The 22,414-nt window shown below is 37.0% G+C and overlaps 1 protein-coding gene across 1 annotated transcript in view; it reads right to left on the reverse strand.

The window, feature by feature from the left end:
* The window catches only part of PLXDC2 (plexin domain containing 2), a 264,431-nt gene that overhangs the window by 80,083 nt on the left and 161,934 nt on the right, over window positions 1–22,414 (reverse strand). The window lies entirely within an intron of this gene.

Here is a 22,414-nt window from a genome sequence, read left to right on the forward strand (position 1 = left end):
CCACAAATTTTACAGTGAATTACATAAGAGCTAAAATTTCAGAAAGACATCTGTGATGGCTGCCAAAAAAAACAAGATCCAAAATGAATAATGGAACAAATAGTTCAAGAAGGTTTTGTATAGAAATAAAAACAGTGAAAACTCAAGGAAGAATAACTCCAGTTAAGGGCAAAATGCAAGTATGTGGCACTATGAAAATAAGCCATTTACCACCAGGCATATTCCATAGTGCTTTCTTCCATCCTTTCCAAAAATCTGCAGTTTGTTTTGCTTATGCTCTTTGTGACCTCTTTAAAAGTTACTCTAACCCTTTTTTCATATTTCTAGAGACACAGAGTAAGGGACTATTTCAGACAGGAGGTGACAACCTTTAAAGAAAAAAAAATCAGATGAAGAGTGGAACAGATAGGACTTTTTCAGGATTATAAGGCAAGTGACACTTCTACTACATTCTCTGCTGTGTCAGGTCTCACTAGTCTGCCCTATTCATCCCTGAATCGACAGTAGTCCTCAGAACAACAGTAGGCTTCTTTCATCTGAAGTGCTCATCCAAAACCTCTTACTGTTTGGAATTGGAGTCTTTCCTTTGGAAGAAGACCAGTCATCTATGGTGAATACAGTAATCCTGCAGTTTTCTTCAAAGCAAAAATCAGTGTATTTTAATGGCAAGAACCTTCTTCTATTTTAAACAATAAATGGTCTACAAATAAACCTGTGTTGTTTAGGTTTGCCAACTCCACTTCAACTGGCTAATGGAACTAATTACTTTAAGTGCCCCAGACCAAAGCTTGACTTAAAAACTCCCATTGCCCTAGAATGAGTCTTTTTTTTACCCCTTGCCTTTAAGTTAATTTGAGCTACAGGCAGATCTTTAAAACTGAGGTTTGCATATTACCTCTCCTCCTAAAGTGTTTACCAGATGGTACCTGATGATGTTTTTGCTTTTCCTACTTCTATTGATTCAGTGACATATATTCCAACAGCAAACATCTCAACAACCAGAATAATACTAGAGCTGAAAATTTTCTAACATGAAAAATGTTATTAGAAATACATATCAAAGAAATATAATTCTTTACTGGCAAATTATAGCATTATTTTAAACACTATTTATGCTGGTTTATGTTTCTTTTTCCATCTTCAGTCATATTGAGAGTCTCTCTTCCTCTGCAACACCTTTCACTGCCAAGCCCGAGTTCCTTTCTTCTTACATTTAGTATCATGGCAATACAACAGTGATGAAGGAGCCTATAAATCTAACTCTAAAACATGATTGTGAAGTTCCAGAACCAAATAAGAACCTGATCAAAACTGCTGTTAATGTATAGTATTAAAAACTACTAGTGTGCAACCTCACTTTCTTAACAATATCTCCATCCTAACCACTGTGAGATGAGAGGGTTCATTAACAGATTTCTTTGATATGATATAGGAAATCTCTGAGTGCATGAAAAAATAAGTTTCTGGAGTGCTTTAGGCATCCTTCTACTCCTGTACTCTCCTGAAATATGTAGTTAAATGCTTGACAACAGCTCATAGAAGTCATAAGATGCTATAAACAGATAAACAAAGTGGTTCTCTGGAGTAATTCTCCTGCATGACTGCTTAATAGTTCTGTGAAGTCAACTCATGTGGTGGTGATAGCAGACCTAAGAAAAAGTCAAGTGTGGGGAAAATAAAACAAGATTCACTTGCAAAGATTTGGCATCTGACAAAGGGGTGACCTAGGAACTGAGCTGTTTCTTCTTCATTTAAAACATATCTATGTATTCAAAAGGCACTCCCTAAGTACTAAATTAATTCTTAGCATTAAATGAAAACTTTTGGTTTTTTTCTGTAGGGGCAGAGGGGAAGATTAGGAGGCAGATTCCTCCAATTGAATATCTAAATACCACTTCTCTCTCTTGGTAATTGATAGGGAGAGAGAAACACCAGTTTAAAAAGAGAATCTGCCCACACATATTTACAAGTCATTTATAAATGTAAGTTTTCAGAATACACAAGTCTGGCTAATTTTACTCTATTACTTATTTTGGGATAGGCAACTACCTTGTTAAAGTATAGTCCCTGAAAGGCATTTTTACTATTTCCTGCTTATTACTATTTGCTGCTAATGTCATTCCCTTGATAAATAATCCCTTATGCTTATTTAGACATTTTAAATATGTATTATTTCACAGAAGTATATTTCATATTATTATCCCTGTGGACATGTCCACACATCTTTTAACACAGTTGTGGGTAGGTCTATACCTTTGAAACCATTCCTCAAAAATATTTTGAAGATAATACAAACAAAACCTTTGAATCCATATTCATCTATTATAATGAGCCTTAACAGTTCACTACTTATTCATCCCTTGCACAATGATCCTACATTTACAGAGTTTCCCTTTCATGCTTTCGTCCCATTTACAGTATAAATGTCACCCTTGTAACTAATAATGAGGCAGATACAATAGGAAAAGAAAGGACTTAATTGTGCTGGAACACATAACTAAGTAAATCAGCCCAAGTAATTAGTAACCACAAAGCGTATTTCGAAGTGTTTGCCGGATGCAGCTCTACTAGAAACAAAAATGGAAAGCAGGAGGTGGATGATAGCTGGGAAGCAGGCAGGCCTTGCATGAAGATCATTCTAATGAGAACTCCAGTCATGCATTGGAACAACTTGAAAAGAAACACAAAGTCATTTCAAATCATCCCAGAGATTCAAAAGATGAAGCCCACCGTTGACCATGGACATTTTATCATTGCAACTATGACTTAAAAAGAGCAGCAAATGTAAAATGAACTTATTCTGGAATGGAATTCTGCATAAAATTGGTTTATATTATCTGTGACCTAATTTTCTGACAATGCTAAATGCTCATGGTTGATTCATTTAGTCAAAGAAGAATTTTTCAGACCTGCAATTTCCTGAACCACTTAATCTCTCCTTTGTGGGAGGCATTGGTAGAGCTCTTTTCCAAAACTCTCCACAGGCTATACCTAGAAGAATAATATGTTCCTAAATACTGGAATGAAGACAAATGGGGAAAAATGCTCAGCATTTTGTAAGTTTTATATGTACATATAAATTTAACTAAAACCAAGGCTGAACTAATACTAAAACCACTTGTAAATCAAGAAGAGTATACTTCTAGTTCTCAGTGTACAAATTTACGCTCACACAAAGAGGGAAAAAAGAAATATAACCACTTAAGCATGAAAGTACAGTCCCACTTGATGTAGGACCCTGACTTGATTTAAAAATGCATTTTATGCCTGAATTTACCCATTCCAAAATATGCTTCTTATCTGTTGCATGCTAACATATTAAGTTTACAAAGAAAATTTAATGTACAAGGTTACAACACTCTGCACATGAGATTTCTGTGACTTCCTTTTTTATATTCCTAGCTGTGCACAAACTCAGTATCACTTGGAAAGTTTTTTGACAGTTTTCCAACAGAATAACAAAATATAGTTTCAAGGCAGCACAGGCAATGAGTCCTTTGAAATTGCTATTGTGTGTCTAATGAGAGGGTAGGATATGGGATATGTAGACAACAACAACAAAAAAAGAAAGATCTAGGTTGATAACCATCTTATAAGATAGCTGAAAACTAACTTGTAAGATAAACCCTTGTGTTCCGGTTTGGCCAAATTTAGAAATATATACTCTGAGAGAAGGCACAACCACCCCTCCCCCCACCAGGTTTGGGAAAAAATAAATTTTCTGGGCATAGGCAGCGATATGGGATACACATCATAAGGTCACCCCAAGACACCTTGTCTCTCTCTGTGGTGGCTTGACTTTTGCCATCTGCCCCATGTTCACCCAGCTGCTCTCTCAGACCCCTTCCTCAACAGAATAAGGGGACTAAATAAATTGAAAAAATGTGTGTGTCCAGACATAAACAGAGAAAACACTTGCCAGTTGCTGTCATGGGAAAGAAAGAATTGACTTGGGGAAAGTTAATTTAATTCACTGCCAGATAAAATAGGTTTGCATAGAGGGAAAGAAAGACAGATTAAAACACCTTCCCTCTACCCCTCCCTTTTCCCCAGGCTTAGTTAGTTAATGTCACTCCTTTATTCCCAACTTCTCTATCTCCTCTTCCCCACTGAGCAGTGGATGGGGAATGTGACTTGTGGTCAGTTCATAACACTTCATCTGTGTCACTCCTTTCTCCTCTCATTTTTTTCCTATTCCACTGCAGATCTTTCCCATGGGCTGCAGTCCTTAGGATAAACCTGCCCCAGTGAGAATCCTCCACAGGCCGTGGTTCCTCCAGGACATTTCCACCTCTCCAGTGCGGAGTCCTCCAGAGGCTGCAACGTGGATATCTGCTTCAGTGTGGCTCTTCCATGGCCTGCGAAGAAATACCTGCTCCAGCCTGATCTCCTCCACAGATGCTTTGGTGCCTGGACAACCTCGTCCCTCTTTTCTCTCCTTGGCATTCACAGTGTTTTTTCTCATGCTTTTTGCCTCACTCCTGACACTGAGGTGCAACATTTTTTACCCTTTCTTAAATAAGTTCGCCTAGAGGTGCCACCAGGGTGATTCATGAGCTCAGCTGTCCCCTGCAGTGGACCTGTCTCTGTCCAGCCCCTCACCTGCTTCTATAGAGGCAGTCACCCAACTACCTAAACATTACCACAACCTCTAATACAACCTACAACTTAACTAATATTTTGATGGTTTTATAGATTACTTATGCCATATTTTACCTAGTATGCAAAAATAACATTATTTACCTGAATCACTGGAATTTCTTGTATCTTGTTAAGAGTTTTTAAAATTTACTTATTTTTAGTTTAGTAATTTTATAGTAGAAGATAGGTGGAAAGTTGCAGCTGAAACAGCACTTAATGTACCAGTCTTACTCTCAGTAATTGTTAGCTCTTGCCCAGGTCAGGTTACTTACGCTGTATAATACCTTTTGTCTTCTAAAAAGGAAAAAATGTTCTGGCAAAAAGAAAATAAGAGAGAAAAAGAACCATTATGTCTGCTGGTGCTAAATAACAGCAGTGAAATAAGTTGATGTGAAATTATACCTTCAAATAGCCATGTCATTGCTTTCATAAAGAGCACATAAAATTTAAAATTGATTGATCCAGAGTTGCAAGTTTTCTCTTTGGTTGAAAGTCTAGGGTGATATAGGATTTTTTTGGTAATTGTTTTGATTAATGGTGCTGAGAATTTTGACTAGCATTTTCTTTTCAGGATGTTTCTTGTTTTACATCTCACTGCTTCTGACATACCACATTTTTATCTTACATTCTTTTTCTTCTCTTCAGCAGTAACAGTAAAAACCTGATGAATCTATTCTTGTTTCTGGAAATAAACTACACAAGAGACATTTACATTCAATGGAAAGATGGCAAGATATGGGGAAATAAAATATCAGGAGTAGTGTTGCTCATGTATTTTTTTGGTGAAGCTGAAAAGTATTGCATAGGTTTATAAAGGATAGCCCAAAACACTCTGCACTGTTTTCAGCTATGCTGAAATGTGCTTTACCTGTGCTTTTCCTGATATTTCTCCACCAACTATTTCTTTATTAAGCAAATTCAAGAATATGTTATGCTATTAAGTTCCTAAAATACATTGGAATGCTGAATTCTAGAAACTGATAATGCAATTTACTTTCACGCCTTGTCCCATATAGCCACATTAATTTTTCTTTGATATTTCAGTGAAGTAAGCTTTAAGTAATGTCATTTATCCCCAGATGGCTAATTTATTGTTATGTCTGTAGAAGACTGTTATCATCACTGTAATTGACTGAAGATTACAGTGTAATTAAACAAAAGGATAACAGCAACTCCAGATCCCTCAGACAATCCATGAAAGTTAAATACCTTAATGAGTTTTCAAGATCAGTGTAAAATGAACCAATCTCTCATGCTATTTTATGATTTTTCCCAGCCTTCTGGGAAAAATGAATTAAAGAGAGATTATACATATTTTTTTGCTTTGCTTTTGCTTGACTAGATTGAATGTCTAACACATTTCTTCTTTTGGCCTGAAAAGTGAGCTATCTGAAAGCTAAACCCCAGAAGGCATGGGCATAACAGTGTTTCTTAATTGCATAACCTTACAAGGTCTTCCTGTGAGTCTGTGCATGAGGGTAAAAAGAAAAGCTACCCACAATTCTTTTACTCTTCTCTGTACTTCTGTGTTATCTTATGTAGATATTTAAAGGCCAGAAAATTAGTTTTTCACCATTATTTTTCCTGCTGCTTTGTTAATACTTAAAGCAAGCATTATCTGGAAAATTTGAGAACGTGCAATGTATGACATTGAGTAAATGCCAGTAAGTTTTCCAGCTTGCTCTAGTTTCCCTGCTATTCACCCTCTTTGTGAAAAGTACGTGACCCCGTGGAATATAATCCATTTTGATTAATATCCTATTCAGCTCAATGAAGGAATTTAGGGGATAACATACAGTGAAACTCTTCCAGTAGATGTTTTTCTTTTGACATGCCACAAGACATGCCTTGTCAGGAGACTGTTAGATACCACTAGGTAGAACATGGGAGCAAGAGGACTTTTAAGTAAGGAGAATGATGGACAGCAAAGAACTTGCAAATATAATTGTAACTGAAGTGTCTGTCACGTACTTTTAATGACTCTAAATTGCAATGCTCTTAACTTCAGGAGAAAGAAACCCAAATGTTATGTAGAATCTAATGACTTGTATCTGTTCCTCTCTGATCATTCACATACTTCCTTAGAGAAAATTCTTGGACAGAGGCATGAAATACGTTATCTACTCGGTGAGACACCACCATGTGATAGCTCCCAAGGGCCTCTCAGCTTCAGGCAAAGACCAACACAGTTCCTAGACAGGCTGGAACCAGAGAAAAGAGGTTGATAGGAGGATTATCTCAGTTGGGACAAATATCTTAGCAGCTGTGTCATTGTAGTATCTTTGGCTCTGCTGAATCCTTGGAAGAGGCTTGAATAGAGCTGTTAGAGGGAAATCGAATTTTGCAGTCTGTTTCTAGTATTTTGCAGTCTGTCTCTATTATTTTGCAGTCTATTTCTGCTATTTACTGGTTGGATAAAACATCTTCATGCCTGAAGAGCTCTTGTCATCAATAAAAAAGTTTGGATGGTACTGGATGGTTTTTGGATGGTCTTTTAATGTTTGAAGACATTTAATATAATGGGATTCATGTTTTAATCAAACTGTTGTGATATCAACACAGATTTTTTTCTTTTGCTGCTGTCTCTCTCCTCCTACATTGCCATAGAGTCTAATAACAATAACTGTCATAAGCTTTTCTGCTTACTCTGCTTATTCTCCTCTTTCTTCCATCTAGCTTTTAAAGTTATTTGTTACCTGATAAATCACAGGCAATTTGAATCATATGATACATAGGAATTAAAAAAAAATAAAAGACTTTCTGGCCATGAGGAAGTCATTATTCTCCAATGTTTCAAAAAATTCAGTAATGAAAAGAAAAATAGAGTTAGAAAAATGCTCAATGCCATCAAACTGGGTTGTCATTCATTTTATAGAATTTGAAGCAACAAGGTTGCAGAAGACAAAACAAAAATTTTTCAAATTTTAAAAAGCCTGCTTAAAATTTATTCATCACTGAAAGACAGTTTGGTAGACGTCTGGGTTTCTACTGCAACAAATCAATGTTATTTGAAATACAACTTTGGAGGTTTTATGTAGAGACTAATTCCACACTCATTGTATAATGCTATTGCATGCTTGTATTAATCCTGCACAAACTACTTAAGCTACATTCACATTAAAAACCAGCACACAGCATGTCAGGGAAGACTGCAGATGCTAACATGCAACATTAGAGAAGTTTCAGACACCATTAAATTACATTTCACATATATACATAAAAAAATAACACTGAAATAGCATGTAATGAAGATGGTTTTTATTCTATCAGGAACTTTTCAGAAGGAATTTTAGCTCTGTGTTCCTCTACTGTCAACATCCTGCCATAACTACGTGCTGTCTGATGCCTTGTTCTTCCACCACATTTGTTTGTGCTGGACAGAGTTCAGAGAGGTGAGGCAGCGTGGGTTTGCCTCAAGCAGAACTACTCAGCAGTGAATGTACAGCTCAAAACAGTGAGATAGCAGCTGGTAAATGTCCATGTGCAACTTGGACTTCAGGGGAGACAAGCTATGTTTGCGTGTTTCAAAAGAGGTTCTTCTTCATATGTGTTGCTCAGTTAAAAGTTGTGTGAATATAAGCATATTAACCTGTTCTCTAGTTCAACTCTGCATCCCAAGAAGACTCTAATGCAGCCACTGTAAAGGAAAAGCAGCTAGCTCTGCCCCTTTCTGTCATTTTGGCCTGATGCCCAGGACTAGATACACGACTCATCAAATTTCACCACCAATTTATTTCTCGTCTTAGTCAAATTAATGGCAGGCAATGCTTTGAATGAGGAACCTCTACCCTGGGTCAAAAGTAAATAAACCCCAAACCAAACCTTTTTGATCAATATCAGTTTGCCGGTCTATCTCTTGGTGCAGTGGACAAATGTTGTATGGGCAGCAAAGGTGGCAGGCTGCAGGTGGTGCAGGTGGTGAGGAACACACAACAAGCAGGGCCAACAATACCCAGCCAGATTTGTAACAGACACACTGTATCCTGAAGCAGAGACAATTTTGATCTTGTCCATTCTTTGCCTCCTTTGTCCACTTGCTACCTCACAATCATTTTGGGCTACACTCTTCAGTTGTGGAGTAATCTATGAAAACACCCGGCTTAGAGAGACATGAGCAGAACTAAACAGAGAAAAGGCAAAAATCCAGCTGGGGAAAATCTAGAATATATTAGTCTCAGTGTTTAGAATCTGGGAATTAAATCACATTATCTTTGGTATCATCAGTAATTCCCTTGGGTTTCCTCTCTTTTGCTACATTAGTTTACGTTAATGCAAATTACGTTACATGAAAGCACTGTATTGATCTGTAATTTAAAGCACACACAAAAACCTCCTGCAAACAGGTGGGGAAATGGACCAATTTCCCTTCCATAAAGAGAAATATTGCCTATATCAAGTGTTTCTCTATGATCTTTCAATTTTTATAAAATTTCAATACTAAAGACCTTCATGGTCTTTACCATCCTGGTCATACACAACTTTGTAATACATAATGGGAATGGGAAGACCAAAACGTCTTTCTCAGTGCAGTTAATACAGGAAGATACTCACCATGATCCAAAAAGATGAAGCTTTCTCTATAAGAAAGAAACTTAACAAAAGTCCCATAATGATGTCAGGAAAATCTGCACTGTCAAACTGGGTAATTACACTACTCTCTTTTCAAATTAATTCTTTTAATTAAAGAAAAAGCTTGCCCTTATCTTCCTATTAGAACAGGACTGGTGCTGCATCACAGTTCCAAGTCCAAGGTTTTAATAATCTGACAAAAAAGAATAAATGATCAAAAAAAAAAAAAAAAAAAAAAAAAAAAAAAAAAAAGAAAAAGAAGAAAAAATCATCCAAGGTTTTAATAATCTGACAAAAAAGAATAAATGATAAAAAAAAAAAAAAAAAAAAAGAAGAAAAAAATCAGTACAAGTTTCTGTCATGGGAAGTATACTAGCTTCAACTTTGAACAAAAAGACTGAAGTAAAAATGACATCGTTATGGTTTCTATTTTAAAATAGTGTTTGTGTGTGTGAATAAACACTCTAAAGGGAAGAGTGAAATTACTTCTCTTATGGACATAAAAAAAAAGGAAAACTCTTTGGTACTATTTCAAGACATTTTTAAAATGTGGGTGTCCCTTTAAGAAACCTGTTTTGGAGTTATGCATGCAGAAGTTGAGGAGCACAAGGGAATTGATCCTTCCATCTGAAGACCTCAAACCTGTGATAACCCATCTTTTCTGTCTTTTCCATATAGTTAGAGTGAGGAAATAGGCCATGGCTAGGCTGTGGGTGGCATGTAGCAGTGCTGTTCAGAGCTCAGCTTATAGGCCTAAAAATCCATCAGTAGGAAGCTGATTTGTGTGCAACCTCTGCAAAGCCCTTTAGTAAATATAGTTCTGCCAAGTCTCATGGCTGTTTTTTAACACATTTTTAACTGGTTCAAGTGTAATCATCAGTGGAATGCTGCACATGCTGTGATAGATTGTCTGGGCACTTTATTGTACAACAGCACTAGCCCTGCCAGGCGGGTGCCTCATAGCACCGGGGAGCATGTATTAACAGAAACATCAAACTGGGTTTTATGTTTCTGTGCCTCAGTAAAAGTACACATGAAAACACATAGTTCATGTCTTTTAGACATTTGCAAAAAACTGGGTCACGTTTCATAAATTCACTATGCATTGGCACATGATCGGAAAGAAACTCTAAATGATTGAGATTGAAAATGTTTTATGTAGGTTTTCTGACCATCACACGATGAGCTAAAATAGGACTATTGGAGGAAGAGGCATAAGAACTAAACAGAAAGTGTCTTTAGACTAAACTAGACCAAAAATTAATTTCTAAAAAATGGAAGACTTAAGTTACAATGTTCTTCTATGTTACGGAAGACATATGATATAATGCACACTTCACACTGATGATAAATGTTGGTCATTTAATCATATGGTATGTTACAAGCAGCAATAGGATATCTGTGGTAAATGCCATGTAATCGCAGGGTTCATAAACAGTGATCCCTGCCTCCTAAGCCAAAGTGCAGGTTACAACATAATTATGTTTAGACTCAGTAAAAGTAATCATCAGATGTGGCTGGATTGTATTTGCCAAGAAAAAGCCATTTAGGGTCTGCCTAAAGAAAACATGTTCATTCCTTTCAACATTAGGAGCTGGTGAAGCATAACTGTAGCCCCATGACTCATCACCACCCAAAAGATAAAAGTTATATCAGGAAACCTCGAAGTCTAGTCTTAATGTAGAAAGCCTTAGACAGACATTAGCTGTAATGAGGATAAGGCTGTTTCATCATGCTTTGGTGGGAAATGTCTGTCTGTGGCAAAGGACACAATAGGCTGCTCTTCACATCAGATGACAGCTATAGAAGAGTGGTGAAAGTTTTTTCCATGAGCGTTTTAACCACTTCCTTTTGAATGAATAACAAAATGGAGAGCATGGATTAAACCACCAAGATGCAAGAAGAAAATCTTACCTCCCATGAAATCCCAGAAAACAAAATACAGTCATGTTCTCATTCTATTATTTTTTTAAGAAATAAAGTCCCTGAAAGATTAAATTCAGGAAGCATGCACAGGCAGGTGCTGAAACAAAACTGCTTTCAGCTACCACCTGCACTCATAGTTGTTTTCATTGTTGCAGGTCATGAATGGCAGCAGAGGGAAAATGGAGAACCTATGAATTTTTTTACTTCATTCAGTTTGAACAAAATAATGCAGGTTCTATTTATTTCCCTTGAGAGAGTGTAGACATATGGCTTGTCATCCTTCTGTCTGCTGTCATGGCTCCATTACAGAACTGATTATTACTTTTACTCTTGTACAAACTTTACCCCCAGAAGCTGCTACTTCCACAAGTTGCCATCAGTATGGCAACTCACATTCGATTTTTGAGGAACACAATTACTTGTTCAGAGTATATGATCTCATTAGATAAGGTGCATATACTTCTTAATAGAGGGAAAAAACTACATTTTTTTTCACCACAGGATTTGATGACCTTTGTCAAGAAGTTAAGAAAAAGCCAGCAAGAAAAGATTTCAAATGTCCACCCTGAGTATACTCTTTGAGGCACTAAGAGAACAAAGCAAATTTTTAAAGGTTAACATCAGTACTATTTATGCTTTGACAATCTGCTCACAAATCTGTGGGTCCATCCTCTCTGATTTGGGGACTCAGCTGCAATGGCCAGTCCTCAGTGATGATTACAATGTTTTAAAATTCACCATGGACAGGAAAACACATAAAAACAATCATTATTTGTTCTGACCAGAAATATGTTTTGTAAATGTAAGCAAGGAAGAACCAGCTTCTTACCCTCTGTTACTAATTGTACTATGAGTATATAAAGGGCAAGTCATTGCTATCAGTAACCAAGATTTCGTTACCGAGTCCAAGTAAAAGCCCCCTGAAGGTTTGATTCATCTGGAAATGTAAAGAAGAGATAGCTAGTACAAAGGGTGGTGCAATCCTTTTAATCACACAAACATTTTATGAGACATTTCAGAAAAACAGGAACCTGGTAAGGGGGTCAGACTCAGCTTCATCTGTACACTGCTGACATAGGTCAGTCACTACAACAGTGAGTAGTGAAGTTGTAGTGATTTCTGACACTGTTAGAGCACAGCTTTCTGAGCTCAGTGACTGCTGATGAAGAAGCAAATGACCAAGAGCAGCAGAGTGACTTTGTTGATATTAACAGACCTACTATCGTGTGCATCCTGATTTCTTTGTATGGTATCAGACAGAAAGGAGTTTTGAAAAATAGGATGTCATGCAACTTCCTACATCAAGCAAAGTGACAGAAGGAAAACTTTGAGTGTGATATACACAGGCATACAATGTAATAGAATAATATGTTTTATTGACAGAAAATAATGGTTGGGGTATGTCTGATCAACAGGACTGATACACTGAGAAAGCCATCAAATCAAACCCGCTGTGATCATCCCTGTATCTATTACTCAGTGATAATACTGGGCTAGAGAGCTGAGGGGTATCCTCTCCTGAACTGCACTAGTGCTCTGGTGCTTGTTGCCCCTTTTGCACTAAGCTATCTGGAGCAGGAGAGGTCAGTTTGCAATTGGTTAGGTCAGCTCTTTTCTTCTGTCACCTAAAGCACTGCAGAAGACGCAAGTTCTACATGGATTTTGAAGAACATATTTCTGTCCCTAATTTCTCTATTCATTACCCATCCTTCTCTATTTGGAGATGAACCTCAATTACAGCTTCTTACTCTTTGCACAAACTCAGTCACACAGACTAGACAACATCTCAAAAACATCACTGATGAGGATTTCTGCCAGTGTGACTGATGTGACTTATATTGATTCTATCTGTGTGTGCTCAATTAAATAATGTAAGATGTCAACTAAGACCAGCAAAGAAAACTTGGTACAGGTGTACCACAGGATGAATGTAATTATGTACAGATCCGTGTTGTCACTGCTGTTTTTCCTTCTGCAGCTGGTAAAAATGGAAAGGTAAAAGTGGAAACAGGACTGCTCTGGTAGTGCCCAAACTCAAGTAGCAGTCACCAGAGAACGATCTCTAGTTGCTTTCTCTGAAGCTTTTTGTTAAAATGATGGTTGGTATCAGAAGTGAAAACTTTCCCCTTCCTACCTTTTTAGGGAAACTGACTTGAAATTCCCATCACAGAACAGGACTGTCTTCCCTTTGTGTACAGTACAGATTGCTGGCATCAAAATAAAAGACCAGTGTGTGTTTATAACCTTGAAAGTGGTTGTTACCAATCTGTCACTAATGATCTTCATGCCAGTCTTTTTGCCTCCAAGACTAAACTCACACTTTCCCAGTGAAATACAACTTCTCAGTTCTTTATCTTGTTTAATAAACCCATCAAGGTGACTTAAACTCACATCCTCATCCAACGTCACATCCAGCCAAAGTGGACCCAACCACTTTACCTGCTTTCACATATCTCCTACCAAGGAACAGAAAACTAAGCCAGCAATAATACCAATGCTTCATCACCCCACCTCACTGAACTGCAGTATAAGCCCTTCTGCTATTCCAAGATAGCTAGCAGGAAGGGTCAGCAGGGATGGAAACTCTTTCTTCTCTTGGCTATGAAGGCTTATGTCAATTTAAAGCCTTCATGAATCCCCAGCCTTACACAACTTGGTATGAACAATGTTACTTTAGACATCTCTTGAGCTTTCAATTTCCACTTAAGACTCTCATTGGGCTAATCTATTACCTCTCAACCTTCTAAAACTTTTGGTCTAAACTACATCTAACAAATTTTTTTACTTCTGCAAGTGTTTACTTTGTAAGAGCAAATCTGATAGTTAGATTTCACTTCTTTTTCATCAGTTCTAGGAAGATGACCTAATCACCTCTTCCTGAACTGAAATCACATGCCTACATGTCTAAGACAGCTGAAAAACCTTTTCAACAATCACTGAAAGATGCTGCTGAAAACTGGAGAGACGTAGGTTTTCTTCACATTTGCAAGTACACAGATTCGGTGATGAGGCATGAGAAGGAAATCACATGGTATGAAAATTCTGAACTTGAATGTCTAACATTCAAGGTCATTCAAGATCAATGTGTTCAATATTCATGTTCAGCTTCAAAATAAGCCAGTAAAAAAAAAAAAAAATTATTATAACAAGATACTTAAAACCACTCAACCAGAAATGGTTCTCTATGGCATTGGTTCTTAACCTCGTAACCTCACACTTTCTTTCAGCTTTTGAAAACTCCTTAAGCCTTACCAGGTTGAAAACAATGGCTTATAAATTTGATTTAAATGAATGCCAAGCCATTTTTCAATAGAAAAAAAAGCAGGCATGTCTCTTTAATTCTTATCACTTAACATAAACTATAGAAAGAGTAGAAGGACCAAGTGCCATTAAAAATGCCTATTGAAATAAGACTGATGAATTCACAAGATAGAATCACAAAGAGAGGACTCCACTATTCAATTTATGTTAAATATAAAAACTAAATTTTAATGTAGATTTTAAAATACTCAGGAAAATAATTTTTCATAAAATACATGCACATTATTTACAGTGAAACCTATAGAAAATCCATTCATTTTATGACAGTATGTAATGCTTCAGTTATTCCACAATAGTTGGAAACACAAACAAATGAAAGCCCTAAAGGGCTGAATATTCTACCAGTTGCAGAGATGAGTTTTCACATTTAGCAAATTATAAGAGTATTTAAGGGCCTGTGTCTGCAAAGGCTAGAAGGACCCTCAGTACCAATAGAGTTCAGTCAATATCTAGGGTGCTCACACTGGAAAAAAAGGCCAGTGGTTTTGACAGAAACTCTTGTTTTCCACTTACTCATTTTTTCTAACAAAGAGAATGCCTGTCTCTTATCTCCTACCAATATAATCATAGCAAGAAGAATCTCAGCTACCATTCAGCCATACATGGAATCCAAGTTCAAACTTCTACACACTTAAGTCACCTCCTTAAAAGACAGCATAGATATCTGGGAGCACCAAGTCAGGATGGATCTTCAGCCCTAGTGAGACATTCACACACGGTCCTCTTGGCAGTCAGATAGGTCTTGCAGCACAAGTGGCTGAATGCCATGGACAGTGTTTTCCATTTTGCTGAACAGACTCATTGAAAAACAGAATTCAGCCATACCTAGGGACATTTCTGCCTTAGGCTTCTTCCAGACTTTCCATCCAACCTCAAAAGAAAATTGTATTTACACCTCTGGCAGATGGAAATCATACATTCACTTAAGCACAAGAGAGGAAATCTTTGCATGCTTGGCAATTGCTGCTCTCTCAGCGTGTTTCCAGACTGCAGAGGAAGGGGCCAGCTCTGAGGAGGGAATCCTATTGCAGATGCTAATAGCTTTCATCCAAGAAGGCTGTTAGGTGTTCTGAATTACCTTTCTCATTTCATTGACTATATAAGTAAATATGTGCCTTAATTGAAAGTGAATTCCATCTCTCTTGCCCTGTTTCCTGTTCCATCTTTCCTTCCACCTTTAGAGAGAGGAAAGGTTTCATTGCATAAGGGTTATTGCTTCTTTAAAAATCACAATAACAAAAATAATTTTTTGTCCAGTACATTTAATTAAGCATTTATAATGCTCAGATCATATAGCTACTTTTTAGGTAGAAAAGATATTTTGTAAAAACTTCTTTTCTGTCACATATATTATTGCTAGCTAGGCAACAACTCTATAATGCCACTGATATGTTTCTTATTTCTTAGTATTTATTGAAATGAGCAAGCAGAGAATATATTTAAAAGAGTCAATACAGAAAATCTGGTAAAGGTGGCAGGTTATTTTGGGCAGAGGGATGCTGCTACCTCTCTTTCCAGAATAAAGAAGACAATTTTTTTTCCCTTATTTCATCTTACTTTCTCAAGTTGTCTATTTTTTTTTTTTTTTTTTTTGTACAGATGGCATTAATTGTTGTATATGTAGGTTTTACAGGTTTGTACATTTACTTCTACTACCATTGCTTTGTTTTCTTCTTCTGTTTCTCCCTTGTTAATTGTTTTAAAACACGGGTGATTTTTGTGTAGATCAGGATGCTGGAAATCTACACAGAGAGTAAACAGCTGCATGCCATTTCTACTAAAACATCACTTATTTCCACATTTTCTCTTCATATATCTCACTTCCAAAGTAGAGATGTGCAGTCAAACACATTTCTCTACTGACAATTTAATTTCAGCTACACTTAAGCTTTTATTTGGGAATGTGTCATTGGCATGGTTTTGCACATTTAATTTTCTTATAAGACATGCACATTGCGCTCTCACTTGACCTGCAAATTGGTAAACTGGGAAAGCTCACATACTGTAGAATAAGTACCAGTATCAGCTAGTAGGAGCTCTTGGGTGAAGTCCAAATTGAACTGCTGTGTGAGAATTTCATTTTTTATAAGTGCAGAGGAAAAAATGTAACTACCACATACCATGAATCATCCAAACTCAGGAAACAGCTTTAGACCTGATGGATGTGATCTTTAGAAAAGCACCTGTCTTGAAAGAGTGCACACAAATCCTACTCTGATATGGCTGAGCTTCCATTGAGTTAGTAATGTGAAACATAATTCACAAATTGTCCTTTCACATGTTAGGAAGAAAGTTCTAATGAAATCTATTGTAATCAGTGAAAAATTTGGATATAACCCAAGCACAGTTTTTCCAGGTCTCTTAACAGTAATTAAACATGAAACAACAAAAGAAACAAACACTTTCCCCCTCCTCCAAAAAACCCCCCGACAAACCCAACCCTCCTTTCAGAAAACACCAACAAAATGAAACAAACAACAAAAAGAAGCTCAAATTTCACTTGCTGTTACCACTGGAAAATGACGTCTTTTGGTCTACACTAGTGCTTTATTTTCATAAGACACAATTATGTCTAAATTTCATATGGAAAGCCAAATTGTTCACGTTGTGTTCATAAGGAGTCTTTGGCAAAATCTCCATATTCATTGTAGATAGTTAGTAAAATTTAGCAAAATTGACTACACAGAAAGAACACAGTGCACAATATTTGGCTTATCTAATTCATGCAGTTCTTGGGCACAACACTTTACTGGATCTACGCCCTTTAATCTTATGCATAGTCAGTCAAATGTTTTCTGAATGAGCTGCCAGAAGGAAAGTACTCAGCTGATTTTTGATACCTTAATAAAAGTTGGCAGGCTTTACCAAAGTTCTTTCTGCTTTTTCTTCCTTTCACTGCTGATGAAGAAAGGAATTTAAGATACGAATGTTGCAGATTAAGTCCTTTGCAGGGTATTGCTCACTACTCAGTTGCATATATTGAATATTTCATCTTGACTTTTCACTGCTGCTGATTTGCTTCTGCTCAGATATAATTTTTCCCTTTACTGTCAGTCCTCAACACATCACAATTCAAAGTCTTTTTTTCCCTTCCTCCTTAATCTGAGCAGTTCTTTCCTGAGGCACTTGTTCTGGTCTTTGCAATCAAGTCATCTCTGCTTTCTCTAGCCTGCATCTTTTCCATACTTCCTGTCGTTCCCCATGAAACAGGCTGTTTTCTAGGTTAGAATTGTATCTTCGTCTGCAACTGACTCTCTGCAGGAATTATAATAGTTTCTCTGAATTTCATGGCTTAATTTCAACTATTTATTTCTAACTGAGGGAATTCTTGTGAAAAGATTAGGGTAAGGGATTCTGTACCTAAGAGAGCAACTCTTGATTTTAACAATTATCTGTGTTATGCAGCCTGCATGCTTCACAAAATTTTTGGCAGTATCATAAAAACCCCGTAAAAAGTGGGGTTTTAATTTTTTAAAAAATGTTTTTCTACAAAATTCAATTACTATTTCTCCTCTTGTATCAAGCCTGTTACTAAAGGTAGTTAGAACAGGACAGGACTACTGGCTCACGTAAGCTACTTTAGCTGTGGCCTCAAACACACATCAAATTATTGTGAGTTTTCCTGTCCTGCTAAGTCTTCTGCTGATGAGATCTTCCTTCTCACCTATTTTGACACTGCACTTCAACAAAGACCGAAATTTTATTTATTGGCACACTTACAGTCCTTACTACCAGAGATCTCAGAACCTTACAGGGTTGAGATAAATAATTTACTTTCAGCAAGGGCAATTCCCTTACCCTCTTTCCCAAAGTGAAGGTTTGTTGGAAATATATTCCTTTAGCTCATCAGACTGTTTTGGTTTCTCATCAACCAAAAGAGTCTCTTTATTGCAGTGAATTCTCATACCAAGAACAAAGTGAAAATGCCCTGTAGTGCTACAATGCTCTGCTGTGAAGCTTTACTTCAGGCAGTGACTGTGACTCCTGAAACAGAAGATAAATGTGAAGAAAAATTTTCCTGGTTGGTAAGATATTTATTATCAAAATGCATAAGAAACCTCCCTGTGATGTTACCATTTGATTTTCCAGGGAAGAGAGTTGATGGGATGCTAAGAATTCCTACTATCGCATTCAGGCACTACCTGTTTATCCTGTTACAATGAGTCTCACAGAAAGTTCTCTGGGTCCACAGACTACTTTTTGCTGTGTCAAGCCTTGCTTTCATTACATAACTAAGGAGAATTTGGTTCTAGGTAACCTATTCCTGATACTTTAGTTTGCTTGAAAATACTTTGCTCAGTGTCATCTGCTATATCCTCATCTGAGACCAAATGTTAATTAGTTAAATGCTTGCTAGATCCATTCTCTCTTTTTTTTTTTTTTTCCCCTTTAGTGCCACATAATAAAGCCTCTACTACATATAAAATTATGGAAGTGATGCCTCTTCCCTGTTAGCTAGATCTCAGATGAGGAATACCTTTCCAAATGCAGTCAAACTGAGTCAAACCAGACTGTGTTGAGAAAATGATCTATTACAAAGTTAAATTTTTTTGATAGAGACACCCTCAATCAATACCATTTGAAAAAATTTTAAAAACTCACGGACTAAAACTTTTTACAAGCACAATGCAAAATTTTCTTTTTGTCTCGAAGGAAAAAAGACAATTCTTCTGAACTCTTGGAGCTTTTTAAATCAAAGGGTTTTAAATTTTAGTCTTTCTAATTGTGGTGTCACAATAGAAGGTATCATGTACACAAAATCTGTGGAATAAGAGCCATTGAAATATATGCCTAGATATCCTACAGTATTCTACAGCCAGTTGGTTTTTGCTCTTTGTTTTCAAAAAAATTAGCTGATTAGCTGAAATTCAGGTGAATTTACTACGTTTGTTGATAGCAAGGAAGCACCAAGTGTTGAAGTGAAGCTTTGTGAGATCCTTCCCATCACAGCTGGATGCAGCCATATGTGTTTCCTTTAACTTCTAAAACAACAAGAGTCTCCAGCTAGGCCTTTAGCATTCAATTTACAATGAAATTTTGTCTTATTCATCAATTTTCATTGCTGGTCCAAAGTCATAGTTAGTATAAATCATATTGTAATTGATTTTGTCCCCTTCAGACTTTCCTGAGCAAAAGAAAAAGACCATGCCATTAAATTAATACAGTTTGGCAAGCTATCATTTTAAGGTAAGATGTTACCACACCAGACACACAGAACTCCAGCATTTATGAGATACTCAGTAATCTGACTATTGGTTGGAGCTCAGACTTCTGCTTTGTTTTTGCTTTGTTTTTGAGAGTACATACTTGGGGTGATCAGCTGGAAAGCTTTGCAAAAAATGACATGGTGACTCTGGTGAACAGCAAGTTGAACATGAGTCAGTAGTGGTGGGACACATCCAGAGAGCTGTGTCCAGCTCTGGACTCCCCAGTACAAGAAGTATGAAATTAGTGGTGAGAGTTCAGTGAAGGACGCTCCAGTGAGGACATTCCAGCAAAGATGATAAAGGGGCTGTTTAACCTAGACAACACAAGCCTTGGGGTGGATTTCATCGAGGTATACCTGCAGGGAAGGTGCAAAAAAAATGGAGCCAGGCTCTTCTCATTCTTGCCCAGTGACAGGAGAAGAGGCAGTGGACACAAACTGAAACACACAAGGTGTGGTCTGTCTGAACATCAGAAAGAAATATTTTGCTGTGAGGGTGACTTTGTACTGGTTGCCTGGAGATACTGTGGATCATTCTTCTGTGGAGATATTCAAAAACTTTGTGATCACCATTGTAGGCAACTGGCTGCACATGGCCATGCCAGAGTAAGGGGTTGGACTCGATGACCTCTAGAGGTCATTCCAACCTCAATGTCTCTATTCTGTGATACTTTTAGGCATAAAAATAATCTTTTCTATAACTGACTAAACGCAAATTCATGCAAGGCTATTATATGTATATTTTGTGACATATCCATTAATTTCCAGACTAATAAGAAAAAAGCTTTTCCTGCCTCAAAAAGCATAAATGAGCATTTCAAGAATTCTCTTTCAAACCTCAGCAGTGTAATGAGATCAAACCGATATAGTAGGAAACAGAATATTTAATGAGGATCAAAGTCATTAAAACACTGGCAGACCTGCTAAACTAGTCCAGTCATGGTCCTTCATATTTACTGCCTGGCTATTGAGGTTGTTATCACCTGCCCCACAGGGCAAAACAATTTAAATCTTAAATTGTACTGTTGGAGAAGCTACAGTTATAGAATAAGGAAGTCTTACAGGAATTAGAGTCATCCTTGAAAAAAATTAAGCAACTGGCTGAATTACACAAAATATCTGCAATTTGCTGATAATTATACTGTTCTCATCCTGCTTCAAACTTTACCTGGAGCTGAAGCAGTATTTAGATCACACCACAACTCTTTTATTGATTTTCTGCTGTGTTACCATGGAAACCTTTTCCCCCAAAAATGCACATTGCATTACAAATTTATACAGACAGTGTTCATTTTGTTGATAGGTTAAAGGAGGAGCCAAATCTAAATGCTCCTTCATTTTAATTGTCTAGTTAACTGATAACAGTGTACTGAGTCTTAGTCAGTAATTTTTCTCATGGCTATTTTATTTTCTCAACCTTCTTGCAAGGTTGAGAAGTTATCCACAGATATCAATCAGCTCTTATAAATGAGATTCTTCTACTCAATGTCTCCTTAAAGTTTCTCCACTCACTCATTACAGAGGCAGCCCTTTATTTGTTTCTTCCTCAGATTTATTGCTGTGAAACCACTGGGCTAGAACCTGCTTAAGGCATTGTGATACAAAATGGTTTCACAGGCTGGTGCTTTCAAATCATTCATTTTCTTGATCAGGTGAAAGGAAAAATGCTTCATGCATGTTTGCTTTCATGAAGTCAATCAGGGAAGCAGTCAGGCTTTAGACCTTTATGTGGTAAGGACCAGTCAACATATGCTCAGAATAACTGCAACAAATGACAAAACTTTGGTTTCTTTTTAGATAAGTCAAAACAAATCACCTGAAAATACCTGTGTTTGTGAAAACAGCTGCATTCAGCTGTCCTCAGCTCTGATATTTTATCCAAGGACCACATAACATCTGATTAGGATGAAAATAATGGATTAGGCCAATAACACGAAGATGACTTTAATGGTTAAAGAAGTTCCTGCCTACAGAAATTAGGTGGAACAAAGAGTAACAGGAATGTAATAGGTCCTTGTTTCCCATGACCATGGTCTGCCTTGCTTCACTGAATCTATGAGGGCTTCTACCCTCTGACTACAGCTGAACTGGAAGGTCAGATGAATATTTATGAAGCAGGGATGTCTACAGGCAGCCCACAGTTTGCTGAATTCACGTTACAAAATTCTTTTTCACATACCATTGAAACTCACATACTAGTGGGTTTTCCTTGGTCCCTATTTTAAGTATATTCTGTGGTACTATCTCCCTAATATTACTGGAAATGCTTAAAGCTTAAGTACCTAATTGCAAATTTTATTGCAACTCATATTGGTTTCAATATCTGCTCACCTAGATTATATATTTTAAATACACCAAAGGAATAATTATTTTAGGCAAGATTAATTTATTAGTTCCCTGCTTGGAGCATATGGTTGGATGCAGTGATCTCTATCTGAGGTACTCAAAATTTCTATGCTTATTTATATGGTTGTCCTATGCAGAGTTCACAATCAGCAGTCCAGTTTTTTTTTTTTTTTCTGAATTTTGCCATAAACAGAATCATTCCACCATCCACCAGGTTTCAGTCTCAGTTAATGACAAGACACAATAAGAGGATGAGGTTAAACTGCATCACACACTGATTCCCACTCTTGCCAAAGTCAATAGTGACTCTCCTAAGGATTTTGAGGTCACAATGTTGAGTTTCAGCTAAAAGGTTGTTTCAACCTGTATTTTTAAGTTTGAGAATATGCTGAAATATAGGCAGGA

Source organism: Aphelocoma coerulescens, chromosome 2 (assembly GCF_041296385.1).
Source record: "Aphelocoma coerulescens isolate FSJ_1873_10779 chromosome 2, UR_Acoe_1.0, whole genome shotgun sequence".
NCBI lineage: Eukaryota > Metazoa > Chordata > Aves > Passeriformes > Corvidae > Aphelocoma > Aphelocoma coerulescens.